Below are 24,334 nucleotides of genomic sequence, written 5' to 3' on the forward strand. Positions count from 1 at the left end.
ATACATCAGCAAATAGAATTTACATCACGTAAGATGCTATTTGCATTCAATTGGATTTTATTAGCTCAGAGTCGGTCATCGGCCACTAGTACGCAAGTATTATTGCAATTATAACCAACAACATTTAAGTCTGTATTGAAAATCGATTTAAAACTGCCGCTGCAATATTTCACTAAAATGGCGGGTAACATAAGACTATCACTTATCGATTCTGCTTCAGGCTGCATTTTACTCGTAAAAAATCAAAAATATATTAATTCTTTTCTCACGTTCACTATATGCATTAATATTCGAAACTATTTCTCAATGTTTCAAGACTCATTTATATTCACTATACAGGGTGGTCCATTGATCGTGACCGGGCCAAATATTTCGCGAAATAAGCGTCAAACGAAAAACTACAAAAACGAAACTAGCTTGAAGGGGTAAACCAGATGGCGCTATGGTTCGAACGCTAGATGGCGTTATGGTTTGCACGCTAGATGGCGCTGCCATACGTCAAACGGATATCAACCGCGTTTTTTTTTTTTTTTAATAGGAACGCCCATATTTTATTACATATTCGTGTAGTACGTAAAGAAATATGAATGTCTTAGTTAGACCACTGTTTTCGCTTTGTGATAGATGGCCCTGTAATAGTCACAAACATATGGCTCACAATTTAAGACGAACAGTTGACAACCGGTAGTTTTCTAAATTGAAATACAGAATGTAGGTACGTTAGAACATTTTATTTCGATTGTTCTAATGTGATCATTTCTGAGAACGAAATGGTTCAAATGGCTCTCAGCACTACGGGACTTACCGAACGAGGTGGCGCAGTGGTTAGCACACTGGACTCTCATTCGGGAGGACGACGGTTCAATCCCGTCTCCAGCCATCCTGATTTAGGTTTTCCGTGAATTCCCTAAATCGTTTCAGGCAAATGCCGGGATGGTTCCTTTGAAAGGGCACGGTCGATTTCCTTCCCAATCCTTCCCTAACCCGAGCTTGCGCTCTGTCTCTAATGACCTCGTTGTCGACGGGACGTTAAACACTAACCACCACCACCACCACTATGGGACTTAACTTCTGAGGTCATCTGTCCCCTACAACTTAGAACTACTTAAACCTAACTAACCTAAGGACATCACACACATCCATGCCCGAGGCAGGATTGGAACCTGCGACCGTAGCGGTCGCGCGGTTCCAGACTGTAGCGCCTAGAACCGCTCGGTCATCCGGGCCGGCTTCTGAGAACGCATACTGTAGCAGCGTGATTACCTGTAAATACCACATTAATGCAATAAATGCTCAAAATGATGTCCGTCAACCTCAATGCATTTGGCAATACGTGTAAGGACATTCCTCTCAGCAGCGAGTAGTTCGCCTTCCGTAATGTTCGCACATGCACTGACAATGCGCTGACGCATATTTTCAGGCGTTGTCGGTGGATCAAAATAGCAAATATCCTTCAACTTTCCCCACACAGTGAAATCCGAGGACGTCAGATCCGGTGAACGTGCGGGTCATGGTATGGTGCTTCGACGACCAATCCACCTGTCATTAAATATGCTATTCAATACCGCTTAAACCGCACGCGAGCTATATGCCGGACATCCATCCTGTTGGAAGTACATCGCCATTCTGCCATGCAGTCAAACATCTTGTAGTAACATCGGTAGAACATTACGTAGGAAATCAGCATACACCGCACAATTTTCGAATCCTGCCTCGGGCATGGATGTGTGTGATGTCCTTAGGTTAGTTAGGTTTAAGTAGTTCTAAGTTCTAGGGGACTGATGACCACAGATGTTAAGTCCCATAGTGCTCAGAGCCACTGCACAATTTAGACTGCGATCGATAAAATGGGGGCCAATTATCCTTCCTACCATAATGCCGCACGGCAACGGCCTTCCCGCAGTGGATACACCGGTTCCCGTGAGATCACCGAAGTTAAGCGCTGTCGGGCGTGGTCGGCAGCTGGATGGGTAACCATCCAGGCCACCATGCGCTGTTGCCCTTTTTCGCGGTGCACTCAGCCTCGTGATGCCAATTGAGGAGCTACTCGACCGAATAGTAGCGGCTTCGGTCAAGAATACCATCATAACGACTGGGAGAGCGGTGTGCTGATCCCACGCCCCCCCTATCCGCATTCTCCACTGAGGATGACACGGCGGTCGGATGGTCCCGGTAGGCCACTCGTGGCCTGAAGACGGAGTGCATAGTGCCGCACTATATATTAACCCGCCAAGGTCACTGATGTTCCACTTGTCGCAGCCATCGTGGATTTTCCGTTGCCCAATATTGCATATTATGCCGGTTTACGTTACCACTGTTGGTGAACGACGCTTCGTCGCTAAATAGAACGTGTGGAAAATATCTGTCATCGTCCCGTAATTTGTCTTGTGCCCAGTGGCAGAGCTGTACACGACGTTCAAAGTCGTCGCCATGCAATTCCTGGTGGACAGAAATATGGTACGGGTGCAATCGATGTTGATGTAGCATCTCAACACCGACATTTTTGAGATTCCCGATTCTCGAGCAATTTGTCTGCTACTGATATGCGGATTAGCCGCGACAGCAGCTAAAACACCTACTTGGGCATCATCATTTGTTGCAGGTTGCAGTTTACGTTTGATATGTGGCTGAACACTTGCTGTTTCCTTAAATAACGTAACTATTCGGCGAACGGTCCGGACACTTGGATGATGTCGTGTCCAAGATACCGAGCAGCATACATAGCACACGCCCGTTGGGGATTTTGATCACAATAGCCATACATCAACCCGATATCGACTTTTTCCGCAATTGGTAAACGGTCCATTTTAAATACCGTCCGCACTGGCGGAATGTTACGTGATATCAGGTACTACAGCGCCATCTGTCATAAAGTGAAAAAAGTGGTCTAACTAAAACATTCATATTTCTTTACGTACTACACGAATATGTAATAAAAAATGGGGGTTCCTATTTTTAAAAACGCAGTCGATATCCGTTTAACATATGGCCGCACTATCTAGCGGGCCAACCATCGTGCCATCTGGTTTCCCTTCTCAAGCTAGACGAGTTTCGTTCTTTGTAGTTTTTTCGTTTATCGCTTATTTCGTGAGGTATTTGTCCCGGTCACGATCAATTGACCACGCTATATACCAACAAACTGCGCTGTTGATCAATAGTGCTCATGACTGCGCTCTTTGGTAGCTGAGAAGAAACCTTAACATTTACAGTATGTGATCAAAATATCCGGACACCTGGCTGAAAATGGCTTACACGTTTGTGCCGCCCTCCATCGGTAATGCTGGAATTCAGTATGGTGTTGGCCCGGCCTTAGGCTTGATGACAGCTTCCACTCTCGCAGGCATATGTTCAGTCATGTGCTGGAAGGTTTCTTCGGCAATGTCAGGCTATTCTTCAGGTACTGCTGCACTGAGTAGAGGCATCGATGTCGGTCGGTGAGGCCTGGCACGAAGTCGGCGTTCCAAAACATCCCAAAGGTGTTTCTATAGGGTTCAGGTCGTAATTCTGTGCAGGCCAATCGATTATGGGGATGTTATTGTCGAGTACCCTCTCCGCCGCAGGCCGTACATTATGAACAGTTGCTCGATCGTGTTGAAAGAGGCAATCACCATCCCCGAATTGCTCTTCAACGGTGGGAAGCAAGAACGTGCTTAAAACATCTATTTAGGCATGTGTTGTGATGTTGACACGCAAAACAACAAGGGATGTAAGCCTACTCCATGAAAATCACAACCACACCGTAACACCACCGCCTCCGATTCTTACTGCTAGCACTATACACGCTGGTAAACGACGTTCACCTGGCATTCGCCATACCCACACCCTGGCATCGAATCGCCACATTGTGTACCATGATTCGTCACTCCACACAACGTTTTTCCACTGTTCAATAGTCCAATGTTTACGCTCCTTACATCAAGCGAGGCACCGTTTGGCATTTACCGGGGTCATGTGTAGTTTATGGGCAGCTGCTCGACTATGAAATCCAAGTTTTCTCACCTCCTGCACAACTGTCATAATACTTGCATTGGATCCTGACGCAGTTTGGAATTCCTGTGTGATGGTCTTGATAGATGTCTGCCAATTAGACGTTACGATCCTCTACAATTGTCGGCGGTCTCTGTCAGTCAACAGACGAAGTCGGCCTGTACGCTTTTGTGCTGTACGTGTCCCTTCACGTTTCCACTTCACTATGACAGTGGAAACAGTCGACCAAGAGATGTTTAGGAGTGAGGAAATCTCGTGTATACACGTATGACTCAAGTGACACCCAATCACCTGACCACGTTCGAAGTCCTTGAGTTCAGCACAGCGCCCCATTTTGCTCTCCCACGATGTCTAGCGCCTGCTGAGGTCGCTGATATGGAGTACCTGGCAGTAGGTGGCAGGAAAATGCACGTGGTATGAAAAACTTGTGTTTTTGAGGCTGTACGGATACTTTTGATCACATAGCGTATATAGGACGAGAATTACAATGAAATATAACTCCAAACAAAGAACATTCATTTCAGTAATATATAAACTCTATTTTAAAATATCAGTTGTCAACATTACAGCACTTTAGTACAGTTTTTTTACTTTTTTTTTTGTCATTATTATTACTGACCTCTGTGTTACGAGACATCAATCTCATCCTATAAATACAACAGTTTGATCGAGAAGACAGGTTCTTCTACAAAACTCATAGATAACAAAAGATTGAGATTTCCATTGTGTTTTTTCATATTGTCTGAGATACAATTTTTTACAAAATATTAAATTGTGTCGTTAACAATAATTTTTTATTATTTTACTAGCGATGAAGTCCATTTTATCACTATGTCGAGAATACGATCAAAGTTCTGTCACATTTCACATAAAGTGCTGTCGTCAATATTATTTTGAATAAAGTATAGGCCTGGATATTACACTGATTAGTTTTGTTCCGCAAGGTCAGACAGTTAACCAGGCTCTCTACTTGGAATTTTTAAAAAGATTCCGCAACAGTATACTGAGGAAGCGGCCGGATTTTTGGCAGTCGGGTGACTTTCCATTGTGGCAATGGCTGTGGTCACACAGCCTGTGTGTAGGAGAATTCTTAACAAAAAATGGCATTACCTTGTTCCTCACCCCCCACACTCACTCGACACTTTCCTATGCGACATTTATTTTTGTTTCCTAGATTTATAAGAGACATGAACCGTAAGTGTTTAGCTGATGTTGCTGAGATGAAGAAGAAAATGACGAAGGTACTGTTAACTGTCCCAAAAGAAGAATTTAAACATTTTTTTGAAAAACAGAATAAAAGATTAGCTAAGTGTATTAATTTAAGCGTAAAGTACTTTGAAGGGCGTTAAAGGTTTTGCTTAAAATGCCAATAAATACGCTTAATAAATTAGTACGGCTCTTCTGTCTACCCCCAAGTATACAGTTGACTGTTTGGAGGTGAGTTTTCACGCACTGAAGAGAGAGAAGTTTGTGGATGCTGTCTGCTCGTTTGCCGTCCTTATCCCATCTTCACTATATGGAAGGTTATGCCCAGCACTGATGATTGATCAGAGCCTGCCTGCGAGCTCATGCCATAGACTTATGGTTTTAATGTTTAATATTTTTGCATCATGCATTATTATTTTTTACAGATAAGCAATTATAATCTTGCTGTAAAGTAGACTTGATCGCCGTTAAATCGATAATCCTGCAACACTATGCTTGTTGGTATGTTGATTAACATCATGCATAGAAAAATAATTACATGTACCCTATCCCTGGCCCTGCGATATCCACATTGCTGCAACACACACATTCAATATATTGTAATTACATTTGAATCACATCCACACTTAGAGGGTATGACGTAAACTACTGCCGTCTTGGTTCTTTAGATAGAGATTTTTCCTACCAATACGAATAATCGACTAAACTGTATTTGAAAGGTGGTGGTCTGACGCAAAAAATTAATCTGTCTATAACTTTAATCACTTCCCGTGGAAATCGATTACACAAACTTATGTATTAATTCTAAATCATCTATTCTGAGAGGTTTGCTAGAACTACAATTAGCGCAGTGTTAGGGAACTGCTGAGGACGAAACTCTAGACTGTGCGTATTGTTTTGAGTTTTAGCCCTAGTTAAACGATATCAGAGAGTCATCCATACGTTATGACAACCTTCCATGGCAGGGCAAAATTATCATATTCTTCAATACAGTTCTATGGATTTTTCTGTACCGTTCACTAAGGAGCTGTCTCCCAATTTTTTTTATATTCATCGGGGCTGACACTTGAATAAATACAGGGTGCGGCAGCGTTTGTAGTAGGTAGTATTCCGCACCCAGAAAAAGGCATACTTAGTGGCATATACAGGGTGCGGTAGCGTTCGTAGTGGGATATTAAAAACACACCATCGGGCAGTAACTGTAATTTATTTATTACCACTTATGTCAATTAATAGTTAAACGTATGCCATTTACTATTGTGTAAGTCATTGTCCATGGCATGGATTACTTTTTAAATATGACTCCTGTCAAATGATGCTCCCTCTGCACAACACATTCATCTAGGCGGCGTTGGAAGCTTTCCATAACTCGGCGTAACTTATTCCCTGGGACATTGCCGACGGCAGTTCTGATGCGATCCTTCCACTCAGGAATGGTGGCCAGAATTTGTGTGGATTTCTTGCGACAGACATTTCCCGGTTGAGTAATTTTCCCTTTTTAGTGACATTTCCTGGCCGCATCGCTCACCTGACCTTTCATGTGCACACTTTTCTCTGGGGCTACCTGAAGCAAGAATAGTTCCGAACACGTTGTGCACCATTCCTGAGTTCAAGGATCGCATCAGAAGTGCCGCCTCAATGTCCCAGGGAATAGGTTCGCCGAGTTATGGAAAGCTTCGAACGCCGCCTAGATGAATGTGTTGTGCAGAGGGGGCATCATTTGACAGAAGTCATATTCAAAAAGTAATCCCACGCAATGGACAATGACTTACACATTAGCAAATAGCATACCTTTAAGTATTAATTAACATAAGAGGTAATAAATAAATTACAGTTACTGCCTGGTGGTGTGTTTTTAATATCCTACTATGAACGCTACCGCACCCTGTATATGCCACTAAGTATGCCTTTTTCTGGGTGCGGAATACCAGTAGGCATAGAAAAAATACATGCACATATCTTGTCGTTGCTGGACACACAGTTTACCCGAAGGCTCTGCGGTATCCATATCGTAGCACACACACAAATAGTGTAACTGGAGTGCAAATCCAATCAGATTTAGAGGGTATGACCAGAGGACAGGAAGTGTTTTCATAATGATCTTTACCTGAAAATTTTTGGTAATGTTGTAAATAAGCATCATCAGTAAAAATCATTTGTTGTTGATAGACATTCCAATCCTCTTTCAGTGTTTGCCCTACAGATATACTAATACCAAAACCGACTGACATGGGATCCAAACCAGTATTTTCTCGAGAATTAAAGTAAGTATTGCGGACTTGTATGGAGGTATGCTCATTCCCGGTAATCTGGACGTATTATTGGTTACAAAACTAGTCTACAGTTTTAAATAGTTAACGTTAAAGTCGATTACACGAACTATCAAACAGTGATGCTGACAGTTCTACTATCGACTCTATTTCGGTGGCATTCTAAGTTGTGCATCTGGACGGTGCCTAATCATCGTCAGAAAATCACATCTCACAATTAGTATACACTCCCAGAGGTTTTTGCTAGTATGAAGAATATTAAAAATTCTAGTGGCAGTAAATCTGAGAATGCAGAGTACTGCTATACCTCTTTGATTACTGACTATCTTGCTGGCAAATAAATAAATACCTAAAGTAGTCAATGTGTCGAGCAGACTTTAACCATTACCTATTAAAGCTTTAGAGCAGGGCCGCACAAACACGGAAAACCGCACGCGTGCAAAGCGAGGTGCAGCGAGTGCCTGCACAGTGCATCGGTTCAACTCGGCGTACTTCGCCTCAACTCGGCTTGCTAGGTGAGGCTGACGCTGTGCGCTGCCAAACGGCTTAGTCAACATTGGAATACGTAAGCGCAAGACAATTACCGGAATAATGGAACCATCTGCTCAAAAAAAAAGGGAAAATTGCCGAAAGTCAATTTAAACCGGAATGGGAACTCTCCTACATTTTTGTGCGTTGTGACGATAAAGCCAAATGTCTAATCTGCGGTACACTAATTACGTGTGTCAGAAAATCGGCTATTGAAAGGCATTACAGCAAATTGCATTCAAAAAAGTATAGTGATATAACAGGGGATGCCAGAGAGGAAGAATTACGAAAGTTGCAAACTCTTGCAGAAGAGAATTCTGTATCTACAAACGAGGTTTGTTGCAAGTACTTTAGCATGTATATTTTGGTTAAAGGTCATGCGAAACGAAATAACATTTGGTTAGATTCCTTAGTTTTCGTTTTCGCATAAATTATTTCTAATATATCTTTTTTTCTCTACTTTAGGGTGAAGAAGATGAGGGGTGTTGCGAAAGGACTCTCAGAGCTAGTTACAAAGTTGCTCTACGTTTAGCAAGAGCTGGGAGGCAATTTCTGGACGGGCCATTAATAAAAAACATTATGTTGGACGTAGTAGAGACTATGAATCATCGCACATTAGCTCCCGTGTACAGCAGAATACCACTTTCCAGAATGACAATACATCGGAGAATTAACGACATTGCTGAGAATCTGCATGAACAAATGGCAGCCGAAATAGAAAACTTCCTAGGGTACTCTGTCGCACTTGATGAGTCCACGGATATAACGACACGGCTCAGTTAGCAATATTTTGCGTGGCGTGGACGACGACCTACATGTAACGGAAGAGCTTCTGGATATGATTTCGTTGAAGGACACTGTTACAGGGGCGGATATTTTAGCAGTTGTTGAAATGGCAGCTGAAGGAATAGGACTCCCTTGGGAAAAGCTGTTTTCCGTAACCACAGACGGGGCACCAGCAATGTGCGGTAAAGCAAAAGGGTTTATTGGCCTACTGCGGAAAAAAACTTAACATGCCGAATTTGCCTTCCGTTCATTGTTTTGCACACCAAGAGGCTCTTTGTGCGAAAGTTATCGGTCTTCAAGATGTGATGAAGATAGTGGTGCGTAACGTGAACTAATTCGTTCTCATGGACTCACTCATCGTCAATTCAAAGAATTTTTGATTTCCTTTGAAGAGGAGTATCCGGATATTCCCTACCACGCTGAGGTGCGCTGGCTGAGCAAAGGGAAAGTGATTTCCCGAATTTTTCGACTACGCCATACTGCGGCTCAGTTTTTGGAGAGCAAAGGACGTCCGGAGACACTTTTTCATGACCCTGAATGGGTAGCTGATTTAGGACTTTTAGCAGACATTATGGCTCTCCTAAATGATTTAACTCTGAAACTCCAAAAAGAAAACAGTCTCATCAACGATATGATCAGCAAAATAAACGCTTTCCAGTATAAACTGAAGCTCCTCAAAAACAACCTTTCAGAGAAAAATACGCAACACTTTCCTGAACTAGGTAAGCGAGATATAAATTGTACCTTTATTAAAGCAGCCTGATTTTTATAACCGCTCTAATCAAAACGGTACTATGTTTTTGTTTGACAGAATCTGTGCAGGAAGGAGCGCGCTTTGAAAAATACGTCGAGGTGCTACAATCCCTTGAAAATGCGTTTAACGACCGATTCCAGGTAATGTGCCGGTATATGACATACAGCTAAATAAAGGAGATTGCGTTACATATGCAAGTGTAACATTACATTAAAATCAATAGTACACATTACATGTTTATTAAAATCTATCGCATTTTAGCACTTCCAAACAACGGCTTACATTACTTTCATTTATTAACATTGGCTTTGTTATTGTTTCAGGAAATTACCTACCTGCAGCCAATTCTCGACGTTTTTGTGAAACCTTTTTCGATGGATATTGTAAGTGCGCCTTCAGATTTACATTTCGAACTAATTGATTTGCAAAGCTATGTTCACCGAAAGGATGTGTTTTACAATACAAAAGGTTTGCTCCGATTCTACCAGAATTTGCCGAAGGATGAATTTCCCAAGTTACACAGAGAAGCAGCGAAGATTATTTCTATGTTTGGTTCCACTTGCGTATGTGAAAGGTTTTTTCTGTTTTGTCTTGTACAAAAACTAGATTGCATGCGAGTATTTCTATTTGTAATTTAAAAAATTCTCTCAGAACTGCTGTCAGCCAATCTCTGGTTCCAGATCTTAAAAGCATAATTGCAAATAAAATAAAGAGCACATAGGATGATACATTTGTGTTGAAACCAAATTTAAAATTGTTACCATTACAGTTATTATATAAATCTCTTTTGTACCGGTACACCAAACTAATCTCTCCACCTAGTGTACATTAGTATTTGGCAATGACGAAGACAACAGGGTAAAAGCCTTGAAACAGGTCGAGACAGGCGGCGCGAGCGACACAAGCTAAGGAAGTGAGAGGCAGCGCTGTTGCGCGAAGCCGAGGAGTGGGGGGTCTGCACCGTCGTCAACATAGCGCAGCCGTCTTCTGCACTCTGCGATGCACCGGTGCATGCACCTTGTGCGGCCCTGGTGTAGAGTATGTGTAATTTTGATAATAACGCCTCATTTCTGGAACTGTTCTCGGGGATACGTATTTAAAGTTAATATAGACTGTAATCTGGTGAGTTTTGTTTATCGAGCCCAGCTCCATATTCTCCGCCACGGTTTGTATGTCTCGGCACCGGCGGTTACGTCCTGCTCGCTGCTATATCTATTGTTGTTGGTATAGAGAGAGCTAACGCCCTTCTCGCTAGCTGTACCGTCGGTGCAACGTATATGGGGACAATGATACGCGCATTAATCCCCATCACATTTACTTTTTTTGAAGTAAAATGCTTTTCCTCTCCAACACCCTCTTTCGACGAAATTTGTTGCATTTTACTTTTTACCTATGTTTTGAGATGCTCGTGCAGTAATAAGAGTACCTCTTTCAAAAGAGAATGATGGATTAAAAAGTAATATTTTATTTTACGAGAACAAAGCACAGGTAACGTGGAGACAAGCAAGGTTACTCATCCATCGTTACAAATAACTTGTCTGATACTCATTACAGTATGTACTTCGAACTCGAAATGAGGAGTCACCTAATATTTACCCTGTGTACCTGTCTAATATACTGGGTGTTTATAATTAAACTTTCAGTATTTAACGCGTTATAACACGGAAACTAATGCCCATACGAGTACCAAACTCGGTAGCATTAATGTCAAGAGCATGGGGAAGAGAAATAATGCGGAATCAATTCATTTGAAACCCTTTTAATGTGATGCTATGGTACATTATACCACTCCATACCGACATCATTACTGCTACAAAAGGGGCTCAATATGGGGCCCATCAGTGTCCAGGAAAGTCTGAAAGCGCAGGATTGTATGCTGCATAACAGAATGAAGCATGTCCGTGGGTATGACGGCTACCTCTCTTGATATGCTGCGCTTCAGATCGCCACTTATGTGAATGTTCCCCTGGTAAATCCTGTCCTTCAGGTAGCGTCACATCCAGAAACCACAAGGAGGGAATTCAGGCGATCGTGCCGTTCAAGCATTTGGAACCGATCGGCTGATAATTCGATCATTTCCAGAAGTGTTTCGGAGGAGCAGGTGAACACGAGTGATGAGCGGTGGGGCCCCATCTTGCATGAAAACTGTTGAATTCATATCAGCGCACACTCCGCTGCAGAGTGAAAATCTCATTCTGTTGAGTTCATTGTCCCTCTCTCCTGTAGGGAGGTTGTAACATGCTGGTGAAGAATAGCGCAGTAGCGCTGGCCACACTGCACGTCTTTTGTGCTTGAGCGCCAACCTGTTCGTAAAAAAAAATGATGAACGAAACCGTGAAGCGACACCATACGGTGACACGTTTACCGCACTGAAGAACTTCATGCACAATGACTGGAGGTGAAGATCCCCGCACTCGGCAATTCTGTATGTTCACCTCACCCGGCAGAGAGAAATCGCCTTCGTCTGTCTGTAGGATAGTCCAGGACCAGCCCTCGCCAGTTTCAGTTCTTGCGAGGAACTGCAGAGCGAAGTCAAAAAGTCGTTGTGTGTCGTGTGGTGCAAGCTGCTGTACGATATGGATCTTGTACCGATACCATTTGAGAATGGTTCGAAGCACGTTCCGTGCAGTGAACCACGGGATGTTCAGCTGTCGTGACACGGCACGCGCACTGCCTGACGATCGGGAACTGCACGTAGCGTTGTCTGCCACAGCAACAGTGATGTGGTGCTGCTAGTCGTCGGTCTTTTCCCGTTGAGATGCCCAGTTCTCCACATGATTGGAGCTTCTTCATCATGCTCCACACAGCAATTGGAGAAAGAGGACCCATCCATAATTCTTTCAGCCGTCGATATTGTCGAAGCGCAGCTGGAGCGTTACTGTTGTTTTTATAACATAGCTTCACCAATACATGCTCTTTTTGTCCAAGCTCATGTTGACACGTCAACAGGTGAACTGCAACTGGTCAGGTGTGTTAGACTGTGAATCAGGATGACTGATCACAGCACCTAGCGACTGTAGGTGCAACTGGATGGTGGCGCTGTGACATATGGAAATCATGCACCCCAAACTATGAACCGAGCGGGCTGGCGCAGTGGTTAGACACTGGACTCGCATTCGGGAGGACGACGGTTCAATCCCGCGTCCGGCCATCCTGATTTAGGTTTTCCGTGATTTCCCTAAATCACTCCAGGCAAATGCCGGGATGGTTCCTCTGAAAGGGCACGTCCGACTTCCTTCCCAATCCTTCCCTAATCCAATGAGACCGATGACCACGCTGTCTGGCCTCCTTCCCCAAACCAACCAACCAACCAACCAAACTATGAACCTTAATGCTACTTAATTTAGTACCCATACGGTAATTAGTTTCCGTGTTATATCGTGTCAAATAAGGAAACTTTAATTATAACCACCCAGTATAATTATTTATTTATTATTTTCCTCCACACATTGGGAATTTATAGGGATTTTCAGATTCATTGGTCAAGGATGTGAAACAACCAACCATTGACCAATCATAAACGTAATTATTCTCAAAATTCGATGTGAAGCATTTGTTCTCATCATAAGGTGGTAGAAAAAAACCACTGGGAGGGCAACGTCCACGATGTTTATGGCTACAGACTAAACCACGCCACTACATCGCTAGCCTTCAAACCGAATTACGTATTATAAGCTGATCATCACGCCACTTCCAGTAGTGAATCCTTGGCGCTGTGGATAAAAATTGTTTAACGTGGGTGTTTCATTCGAGTTGTTCGATTTATGAATGTATTAAGGCTGTCCTCTGACGCTACAGCAGATAATGTTTCATGGTGATTGTGTCACAGCTTCACAACGATAGGCTAATGTCAATATACTGATGTAACAAACACTCGTGATTATTACTAATCTAATCCATAATTACTTATCTCTTACATACTACCTCTCGGCAAATGATTCGAATTTTCAAGTGTGTTTATCATCATCTGCGTTCCCTAAAAATGCGTCACGCCGCGTGGTTTGATCATCAGCTTAAGACTCTTACGAGGTATCATTAATAGATATGGTATACTATTATCTTAAACGCACGTCCCCTAAACAGAATTACCCAGCAGTCCGCTAAATGTAAGAGGAAATCATCACTACTAGTTCCAAAAGAAAATTTATGTTTAATGTGTCAAAACAAAACAGACGTTGAAGCTATAGACAAAACCTTTATTATTGAAACACACCCTTTCAGAATTTATTTCTCAAAAATAACGCCGTTTAAATGCAATCCAGTATGTCTACGGCAATTTTAACGATGAACAAAATTTAGCAAGAGTCTAGGATGGCTGCAACTTCAGTACGGAATTTGTCTTTCTCTTGCTCCAAAGAAGTCGGATTATTGACACACACTTTAGATTTGATATATACTTATAAGAGAAAACTCCATGGGGCTCAAATCTGGACTGCGTGGCGGCCAATTTATGTCACCCCTTCAGGAGATCAATTTTCCAGAGAAAATTTCACGAAATCTCATTATAGACGTATTGAACGTGTATGCTGTATTTCCGTTTGGCTTAAACCATGTTCCTTGGTTATAACAACGGATGTTTCGCATTACAGGCACCAAAAAAGTGACATAATTTCCATAACGTTCCGAATTTACGGTAATTGCATGACCGCTCTCGTCCTTGAAAAAGTAATGGCCAGTGCTTCATAGCACCAACATCGCAGCAGATATGGTAACTTTTTGCGAACGAAGGGGTTTCTCATAGTTCTGTTTAGGATTCATTGCACTCCGGTAGCAGTAATTTTGCTCATTGACGTGACTTTCAGGTGAAAATGAATCTCTTCAGAACACAAGTGTTAAATTTGGGGAACTCAGTCACGCCGTTCGTGATCCGCAGCCTATGTCTGGCATTATGAGGCTTTAATGCCTTTGTGCGTGGAATCATACACGCACATTAACCCGGCCCAGGGTGCTTAGAGCCCCCTTCTCTAAGCGCACTTGGGTAATTCTCAGCAGTCGCGTCCATGTCGCGGGGGTGGGTCCGGCTTTCGAGCTGGTGGCAAAGTTCTGCTTGGGACCCAGTATCGCGGGGTATAACGCGTTACCAATTCCCAAAGTTACGAGTGAAGACCACATCGGCAAGGAAGGCAAAGAGGATGAACTTCGGTAGGCCGGACTTGGCGTAAGTGGCACCTCATTCCCAGACGAACCCAAGGGAGGGATAGACAGAGTCCCTTAGCCCAGAAAGACAATCGTCTAGTGGAAGAAAACCATGAATAAAAATCACCTGGTCCTCCAAGTTGGGGGTTTAGGCGTTGGACCTGCACTCCACCCTAGCAAAAGAAATCAAATGCAAAACCTCCCAATTTAGCCTCGGAACTGAATGTATCAAAACGAAGACGAGAAGAGGCACGAAAAAGGACAATGAGAATTGCAACATGGAATATATAGGGAATTTCTACAAAGAAACGTGAAGTCTTTAAAGAAATAAAGCGCCTTGATGTCGACATAGTGGGCCTAACAGAAACCAAAGTGAAAAGGCATGGTACAGAAGAGACAAATGATTACATAGACATTTATAGTGGCGCACCAAAGGAACAACGAGCCCAAAGTGGAGTTGCCATTGCCATAAAGAAGCAACTCAGGAAAAACCTAACCACCTGGGAATATGTCAGTGATAGAATTCTGCAAGTACAGATGAAAATAAAGGGCCATCGTGTGGTGATTATTGTGGTCTATCCACCAAACAACAACGCTGATGTAGAGAGGAAAAAGTTATTCTACACTCAACTGACAAGATCTCTTGAAAATATAGGGAATCGCAAAGAAGTCATTTTACTAGGAGACCTAAATGCCAGAACAGGATGGAAAGCTAATGAAACATAGTCGGACAATATGGTGAAGAAACCATAAATGATAATGGTGAAAGATTGATAGAATTCTGCATGCAAAATGACTTAAGAATTATCAATGGATGGTTCAAGCATAACGACATCCACAAATACACATGGGCGTTAACCACAAGTCCATTATAGACTATGTCATAATAAAGCAAACAACAAAGCTAGTAGTACAAGACGTGAGGGCTATGAGAGGTGCACAGTGCGAATCAGACCATTTTGTGCTAATGTCTAAGATATTATTCAAGTTTATCAAAGACAGAGACATTCAAATGGAAGCCGAACCAGAGAAAGCTAATAATATTCAATATAATTTACAAAGCCTTGACCAAAGTTCTACCCGCTTCTTGTATCAACAAAGGCTAGCAGAAAAACTTGCTGCCATTGAAGAAACCTCTGCAGATATGATGTATGAGATGGTTAAAGAAGCCATCCATAACGCAGCTTATGAAGCACTGGGGAAAAAAGAAATCCAAAAGAGTGGTGGAACCACTCGGTACAAGAGAAGGTAGAAAGGAAGAAGAAAGCTTATAATAAATTGTTGAACTCAAGATCAGACAATGATTGGCTGGAATACTGAGAGCGGAGAAAAGATGCACAGAAAACAATAATTAAGGCAAAAAACGAAGCCTGGCAGAAAACCGGTGAAGAGATAGAAAAAGCATGGGGAATACACTAGCAAATAAAGCCTGGAAGGTATTAAAACAATGAGAACACAGAATAAAGATAAATGATTATAAACCTCATTAGCATGCAGGAATGAGTACAAGAACTACTAACTGAGAACTGAGCTGCATTCACTGAGAACCCACCAGGCATTGAAATCAGTAATGATAATATACCACCGATAACCCCAAAGGAAGTCCAAAATGCAATTAATGCCATGAAAAACAGAAAGTCACCAGGTCCAGGATTAATTTATAGAGAACTGGTTAAAGCAGCACCGTCAAAACTCTTTGAGATATTGGCAGTGATTTTTGACAAATGCCTTAGAGGTGACGAAGCCCCAAAGGAGTGGAAAAAGGCAACAGTTACATCAATATTTAAGAAGGGCAACAGGAGGATTTGTGCAAACAATCGTGGTATTAGTGTGATGCCATCCATGGCGAGAGTCTATGGCCGTATCCTAAAAAAGAGAATAGAAGAAGAAATAACTGAATCTGAAGAACAAAATGGATTCAGATCTGGTCGCTCCTGTACTGATGGAGTATTTACCCTCAAAAACTAGTGGAGAAAAGGACAGCAAGGGGCCTTACAACCCACCTTGTCTTTGTAGACCTCCAGAAAGCTTATGACACAGTTCCACAGAACAAGCTATGGTCAAGTCTAATTGATAATGGTGAGTCATCGAGATATGTGAAAGCTGTCAGACTCCTCTACCAAGGTTAAAGTGAGAAATCAACTATCTCAAGAGTTTGAGGTGCCAAAGGGACTACGCCCCTACATTCTTTAAGATCTACCTAGAGGAGGCAGTAAAATCATAGAAAAGGAAATGCGGAGGAATGGGTTTCCCTATAGACGACGAGATCTTGTTCACTCTGTTTTTTGCTGACTACCAAGTGTTTGTAGCTGGAGATGAGGAAGATGCAAATTACATGCTCCGCAAATTAAAAGAAGAATATGAAAAATGGGGTCCTGTCACAAACGTATCTAAAACAGAATATCTGAAAGTGGGATAAAATACTGTTAACGACTTACAGCTCGGTTCTGATACTGTTGAAGGATGTCACAATTTTGGGAGTGACACTGTCGTCCAATGGTGGAAGTATGGATGATGTAAACAATAAAATAGGCCAGGGCAAGCGAGCCGTAAAACGACTAAATGGCATTCTCTGGAACAAAAACATAGCGCGCAGAACAAAACATACCATCTACCACACAATTATTGAAAGTATCACAACATGTGGTGCAGAGTTGTGGGAACTAGCTCAGAGGCAGAAAGATCGCCTGCTGGCTGTCGAGATGGATTTGTGGAGACGGAGTTGTGGATACTCCAGACTTGACCATATTAGAAATGATAGGATGAGAGAGGTTATGAATGTCAAAAGCACAATCCTAGACTACATAGAAAGGAAGCGTCTACTCTGGCATGGTCACTTACAGCGTATGCCAGACACAAGATGGCCAAAACGGGTATGGCAATGGACTCCACATCAAAGAAGAAAGCGCGGTAGACCTGCGAGATGCTGGAAAGACGACGTCAACGAAGCAATGGCGGCGAGAGGTCTTAATGAAGGAGACTAGAATGACCGTGAACGATGGAGACTGGGATGCGAGAGGCGGTGGCAGCCGTAGAAACCTCGCTCATATATAATGCTTACCACAAATAAACTTTGTAAGGGTGTAGTTTGAGATCCTCTTGCAGAATTCGATGCAGTGATGATCTATGCACAATTAAAGATTTACACTCTCCATGGATTCTCTCATTCGTGACGACCTTGGGCGCGAGGAACTCGGTTTGCCACTGTTGATACGGTCTCCTCACACTTTTTGATCCATTTCCAAGATGAGGGGAGCACTTGGAGCATCATTTACAATAAGCGATCCACGATCACTGCACAGTTCTTCCGTACTACATGGCTCTGAGCACTATGGGACTCAACATCTGAGGTCATCAGTCCCCTATAACATAGAACTACTTAAACCTAACTAACCTAAGGACATCACACACATCCATGCCCGAGGCAGGATTAGAACCTGTGACCGTAGCGGTCGTGCGGTTCCAGACTGAAGCGCCTAGATTTCTCTGCCTCGTAATGACTGGGTGTTGTGTGCTGTCCTTAGGTTAGTTAGGTTTAAGTAGTTCTAAGTTCTAGGGGACTGATGACTATAGCTGTTAAGTCCCATAGTGCTCAGAGCCATTTGAACCATTTTTTTGAAGCGTCTAGGACCGCTCGACCACACTTGCCGGCTCTTCAGTACTGCAGTCGCCGAAATATGTTTGTAAAATTCTCGCACACAGAATTCACGGTCCACTCCCGTGCAGCACTTAATATACAAAAGGCGAAGCAACAATGGCTGTACCCACTCCCCTCTCCCCCCCCCCCCCCCCCACTCTATTTTATTTTATTTATTTCTGGCGCATTCGTACCTGCATCGAGACAATGCAATGAATTATAGTAATGAATATCGAATTTCATACAAAATCTCGGCACATGAGCATGGCTTTTTTTGTTGAAGGTACGTTCTGGTATTTTTTTAACCGTGTTTCTTCCCTCTGTTTTTAAAATCAGGCTTCGTAATAAGACAGCAACCGAAGACAACGGTGGAACTAGCTAGACGACGCTTTGCTTAGAGGTACGGAACCTTTCGCTATGCCAAGTCACCCAACAATCATGCAGTGACTAAAGATTTAAAATAAAACATACATAGGTTAGTAACAACAATATATTCCGAAATAAAAACACAATTTAAATTACGACACTTAAATTGTGCAGTTACGAGTGTCGTTTGTCTGCAGCTCGTGAATGTATTAATAAAATAATGTAGAATTAATGGCGTCCGATCTGTACTAGATCTAGAAAACAAAAGGTACCTCTAATTCCGCCAGTATTGTTGTTGTTGGTGTGGTCTTCAGTCCTGAGACTGGTTTGATGCAGCTCTCCATGCTACTCTATCCTGTGCAAGCCTCTTCATCTCCCAGTACCTACTGCAACCTACATCCTTCTGAATCTGCTTAGTGTATTCATCTCTTGGTCTCTCTCTACGATTTTTACCCTCCACGCTGCCCTCCAATGCTAAATTTGTGATCCCTTGATGCCTCAAAACATGTCCTACCAACCGGTCCCTTCTTCTAGTCAAGTTGTGCCACAAACTTCTCTTCTCCCCAATCCCATTCAATACTCCTCATTAGTTACGTGATCTACCCACCTTATCTTCAGCATTCTTCTGTAGCACCACATTTCGAAAGCTTCTATTCTCTTCTTGTCCAAACTGGTTATCGTCCATGTTTCACTTCCATACATGTCTACACTCCATACAAATATTTTCAGAAACTACTTTCTGACACTTAAATCTTCCTCGATGTTAGCAAATTTCTCTTCTTCAGAAACGATTTCCAGTCTACATTTTATATCCTCTATACTTCGACCATCATCAGTTATTTTACTGCCTAAATGGCAAAACTCCTTTACTACTTTAAGTGTCTCATTTCCTAATCTAATTCCCTCAGCATCACCCGATTTAATTTGACTACATTCCATTATCCTCGTTTTGCTTTTGTTGATGTTCATCTTATATCCTCCTTTCAAGACACTGTCCATTCCGTTCAACTGCTCTTCCAAGTCCTTTGCTGTCTCTGACAGAATTACAATGTCATCGGCGAACCTCAAAGTTTTTACTTCTTCTCCATGAATTTTAATACCTACTCCGGATTTTTCTTTTGTTTCCTTTACTGCTTGCTCAATATACAGATTGAATAACATCGGGGAGAGGCTACAACCCTGTCTCACTCCTTTCCCAACCACTGCTTCCCTTTCATGCCCCTCGACTCTTATAACTGCCATCTGGTTTCTGTACAAATTGTAAAGAGCCTTTCGCTCCCTGTATTTTACCCCTGACAACTTCAGAATTTGAAAGAGAGTATTCCAGTTAACGTTGTCAAAAGCTTCCTCTAAGTCTACAAATGCTAGAAACGTAGGTTTGCCTTTTCTTAATCTTTCTTCTAAGATAAGTCGTAAGGTTAGTATTGCCTCATGTGTTCCAACATTTCTACGGAGTCCAAACTGATCTTCCCCGAGGTCCGCTTCTACCAGTTTTTCCATTCGTCTGTAAAGAATTCGCGTTAGTATTTTGCAGCTGTGACTTATTAAACTGATAGTTCGGTAATTTTCGCATCTGTCAACACCTGCTTTCTTTGGGATTGGGGGACCGAGCGAGGTGGCGCAGTGGTTAGCACACTGGACTCGCATTCGGGAGGACGGCGGTTCAATCCCGTCTCCGGCCATCCTGATTTAGGTTTTCCGTGATTTCCCTAAATCGTTTCAGGCAAATGCCGGGATGGTTCCTTTGAAAGGGCACGGCCGATTTCCTTCCCAATCCTTCCCTAACCCGAGCTTGCGCTCCGTCTCTAATGACCTCGTTGTCGACGGGACGTTAAACACTAACCACCACCATCTTTGGGATTGGAATTATTATATTCTTCTTGAAGTCTGTGGGTATTTCGCCTGTCTCATACATCTTGCTCACCAGATGGTAGAGTTTTGTCAGGACTGGCTCTCCCAAGGCCATCAGTAGTTCTAATGTTGTCTACTCCCGGGGCCTTGTTTCGACTCAGGTCTTTCAGTGCTCTGTCAAACTCTTCACGCATTATCTTATCTCCCATTTCATCTTCATCTACATCCTCTTCCATTTCCATAATATTGTCCTCAAGTACATCGCCCTGGTTCCTAAATCTCTGTCTTACCATTACATAATCTATCCGATACCTTTTAGTATCTCCAGGATTCTTCCAGGTATACAACCTTCTTTCATGATTCTTGAACCAAGTGTTAGCTATGATTAAGTTATGCTCTGTGCAAAATTCTACAAGGTGGCTTCCTCTTTCATTTCTTAGCCCCAATCCATATTCACCTACTATGTTTCCTTCTCTCCCTTTTCCTACTGACGAATTCTCGTCTCCCTTCACTACCTGAATAATTTCTTTTATCTCGTCATACATTTCATCAATTTCTTCATCATCTGCAGAGCTAGTTGGCATATAAACTTGTACTACTGTAGTAGGCATGGGCTTTGTGTCTATCTTGGCCACAATAATGCGTTCACTATGCTGTTTGTAGTAGCTAACCCGCACTCCTATTTTTTTATTCATTATTAAACCTACTCCTGCATTCCCCCTATTTGATTTTGTATTTATAACCCTGTAATCACCTGACCAAAAGTCTTGTTCCTCCTGCCACCGAACTCCACTAATTCCCACTATATCTAACTTTAACCTATCCATTTCCCTTTTTAAATTTTCTAACCTACCTGCCCGATTAAGGGATCTGACATTCCACGCTCCGATCCGTAGAATGCCAGTTTTCTTTCTCCTGTTAACGACGTCCTCTTGAGTAGTCCCCGCCCGGAGATCCGAATGGGGGACTATTTTACCTCCGGAATATTTTACCCAAGAGGACGCCATCATCATTTAATCACACAGTAAAGCTGCATGTCCTCGGGAAAAATTCCGACTGTAGTTTCCCCTTGCTTTCAGCCGTTCGCAGTACCAGCACAGCAAGGCCGGTTTGGTTAATGTTACAAGGCCAGATCAGTCAATCATCCAGACTGTTGCTGCTGCAACTACTGAAAAGGCTGCTGCCCCTCTTCAGGAACCACGTGTTTGTCTGGCCTCTCAACAGATACCCCTCCGTTGTGGTTGCACCTACGGTACGGCTATCTGTATCGCTGAGGCACGCAAGCCTCCCCACCAACGGCAAGGTCCATGGTTCATGGGGGGACGCCGCCAGTATTATGACGATCAAAAATCTTCGAATGTTTCCAGAGGCTGCATACAATATTTATACAGTCGTGGACTATATCTACGGTTCAAAATATTTCTTTATTTCATTATTTATAATTGCGGTTTCTGCTAATAAAAGCTCAGCATGCAAATGTGCCTTTAAACTGTCCACTGAGTTGCGAGGCGATAGGTCAGACCTGCTGGCATGCAACTCACTCCAGAGCACATTGCATACATAAGTCTACAAATACACATACATATCATATATAACATACATATCATAACGTAGTATTTACACAAAACATTTTCAATGTTTGAATATGGTGCGTGCGCCTATAAGAGTTTTATATTGGTATTGCGCCAACCGTGCATGCGCAGACGCGTAAAGTTCAGTACTAGCGCCGCCGTTGCGAAGAAATGGTTCAAATAGCTCTAAGCACTATGGGACTTAACATCTAAGGTCATCAGTCCCCTAGAACTTAGAAGTACTTAAACCTAACTAGCCTAAGGACATCAGACACATCCATGCCCGAGGCAGGATTCGAACCTGCGACCATAGGAGTCGCGCGTTCCAGACTGAAGCATCTAGAACCGCTCGGCCACACAGTCCAGCCATTGCGAGGAGAGTTCATCGCACGACACATAGTTTATTCTCAGTCCGTTTGTTCATGTGCACAAGATGTCGCAGAGGCAACGTTTATCATCATGAATTTCGCAAATGTGGATTAATAATCAAAACAGGTACAAAATCCATAAGTTACAACATTAGTTAACATGAAATTAAAACTTCTTATTGCTGATGGTCTCTTTCGCACTGTATTGGGCTTGAAACGACTTTTTGTTTCGTTTTTTCACGACGTATCGTCGTTCACAATTTCCATGAACCGAAAACACAATAACATTATAAAGGTGAACATAGTTTACGGCAGTTAAATGTCACAGTTCACAGGTTCGATACAGACGCGAGTGTGTGATCACTTGTAGCACAGTTTATATTTTCACTAGCTACGCTGTCCGCCCCTCGTCGTCTCGCGGTAGCGTTCTCGTATCCCGAGCAGAGGGTACCGGGTTCCATTCGCGGCGGTGGCACGGATTTTTACCTTCCCCGAGATTATTGGGTCTTGTTTTGTCGTCTTCATCATCATCATTCACCCCTTTTACGTTCGGAGTAAGGCAATGGCAAACTTACCTCCTTTAGGACCTTGCCTAGTACGGTAGTAGGGGTCTCCCGCATCGTTCACCCACGTTCTGTCAAGTAGCATGGGACTTCATTTCCATTTCGACTGGTTACATTGCTTATTTAGACTGATATCATTGTATTTTGCCATATGTCGCACATTGCATGATAGAAGACTGGTGGATAACCACTTCACAGCATAAGTTCAATAAGGCGTGGAAGCAGGACCTGGAATGGAACGATGCCGTCGTGTTTCCTCTTTGAGACCAGGTAAGAGTGTCCGTCATTTCCGAGAACATTTTGCTCCCTGAGGACCCGTCCAAAATTCCTCCATCCATCGAGTGGTCTCCATCGTTTTGGAACAAAGCAACCGTGCGTGCAGTAGGGAACCAGTTCTTGCTATGCAGACTTGCAGAGACGGAGAGATGCATCGCAGTAAATGTCAATTTGCGGTGCATTGAAAAGTGTCGGAGCACTTCATTATGACAGTTTTTACACGTACTAAGTTTGTCAGGCGATATACAAATATTCGTACACAAGTAGTTGTGACGTAGAACAAATGTCCGTTGACAAGTGTTTACGCAAACATTCGCAATATACAGGGTGAGTCACCTAACATTACCACTGGATATATTTCGTAAACCACATCATATACTGACGAATCGATTCCACCGACCGAACGTGAGGAGAGGGGCTAGTGTAATTGGTTAATAAAAACCATAAAAAAATGGACGGAAGTATGTTTTTTAACACAAACCTACGTTTTTTTAAATGGAACCCCGTTAGTTTTGTTAGCACATCTGAACATATAAACAAATACGTAATCAGTGCCGTTTGTTGCATTGTAAAATGTTAATTACATCCGGAGATATTGTAACCTAAATTTGACGCTTGAGTACCACTCCTCCGCTGTTCGATCGTGTGTATCGGAGATCACCAATTACGTAGGGATCCAAAGGGAACGGTGATGGACCTTAGGTACAGAAGAGACTGGAACAGCACATTACGTCCACATGCTAACATCTTTTTATTGGTCTTTTTCACTGACGCACATGTACATTACCATGACGCGGAGGACGCATAAATTGGCCAGCCCGTTCTCCTGATCTTTTTTACATAGATACAAGTACATAAAAACATATTACATATTGGCTTTACATAAACATAGAAACATATTTCTCTTGTCTTCACACAAATATGACTGGTCACATAAAAACATTTTTCAGATAGGTTTACGCAAGTTTACAATATTTACAATACTTACAATCATTACAAGTTTAAATTTATGTTTTGCTATTGCAAATTATGTCA

General features: G+C 42.6%; 1 pseudogene; it reads left to right on the plus strand.

The window, feature by feature from the left end:
- Window positions 1-1,884: 1,884 nt before the first annotated feature.
- Window positions 1,885-2,002, plus strand: LOC124560928 (annotated as a pseudogene).
- The last annotated feature ends 22,332 nt before the right edge of the window (window positions 2,003-24,334 follow it).

Source organism: Schistocerca americana, chromosome 1 (genome assembly GCF_021461395.2).
Source record: "Schistocerca americana isolate TAMUIC-IGC-003095 chromosome 1, iqSchAmer2.1, whole genome shotgun sequence".
Taxonomy (NCBI): domain Eukaryota; kingdom Metazoa; phylum Arthropoda; class Insecta; order Orthoptera; family Acrididae; genus Schistocerca; species Schistocerca americana.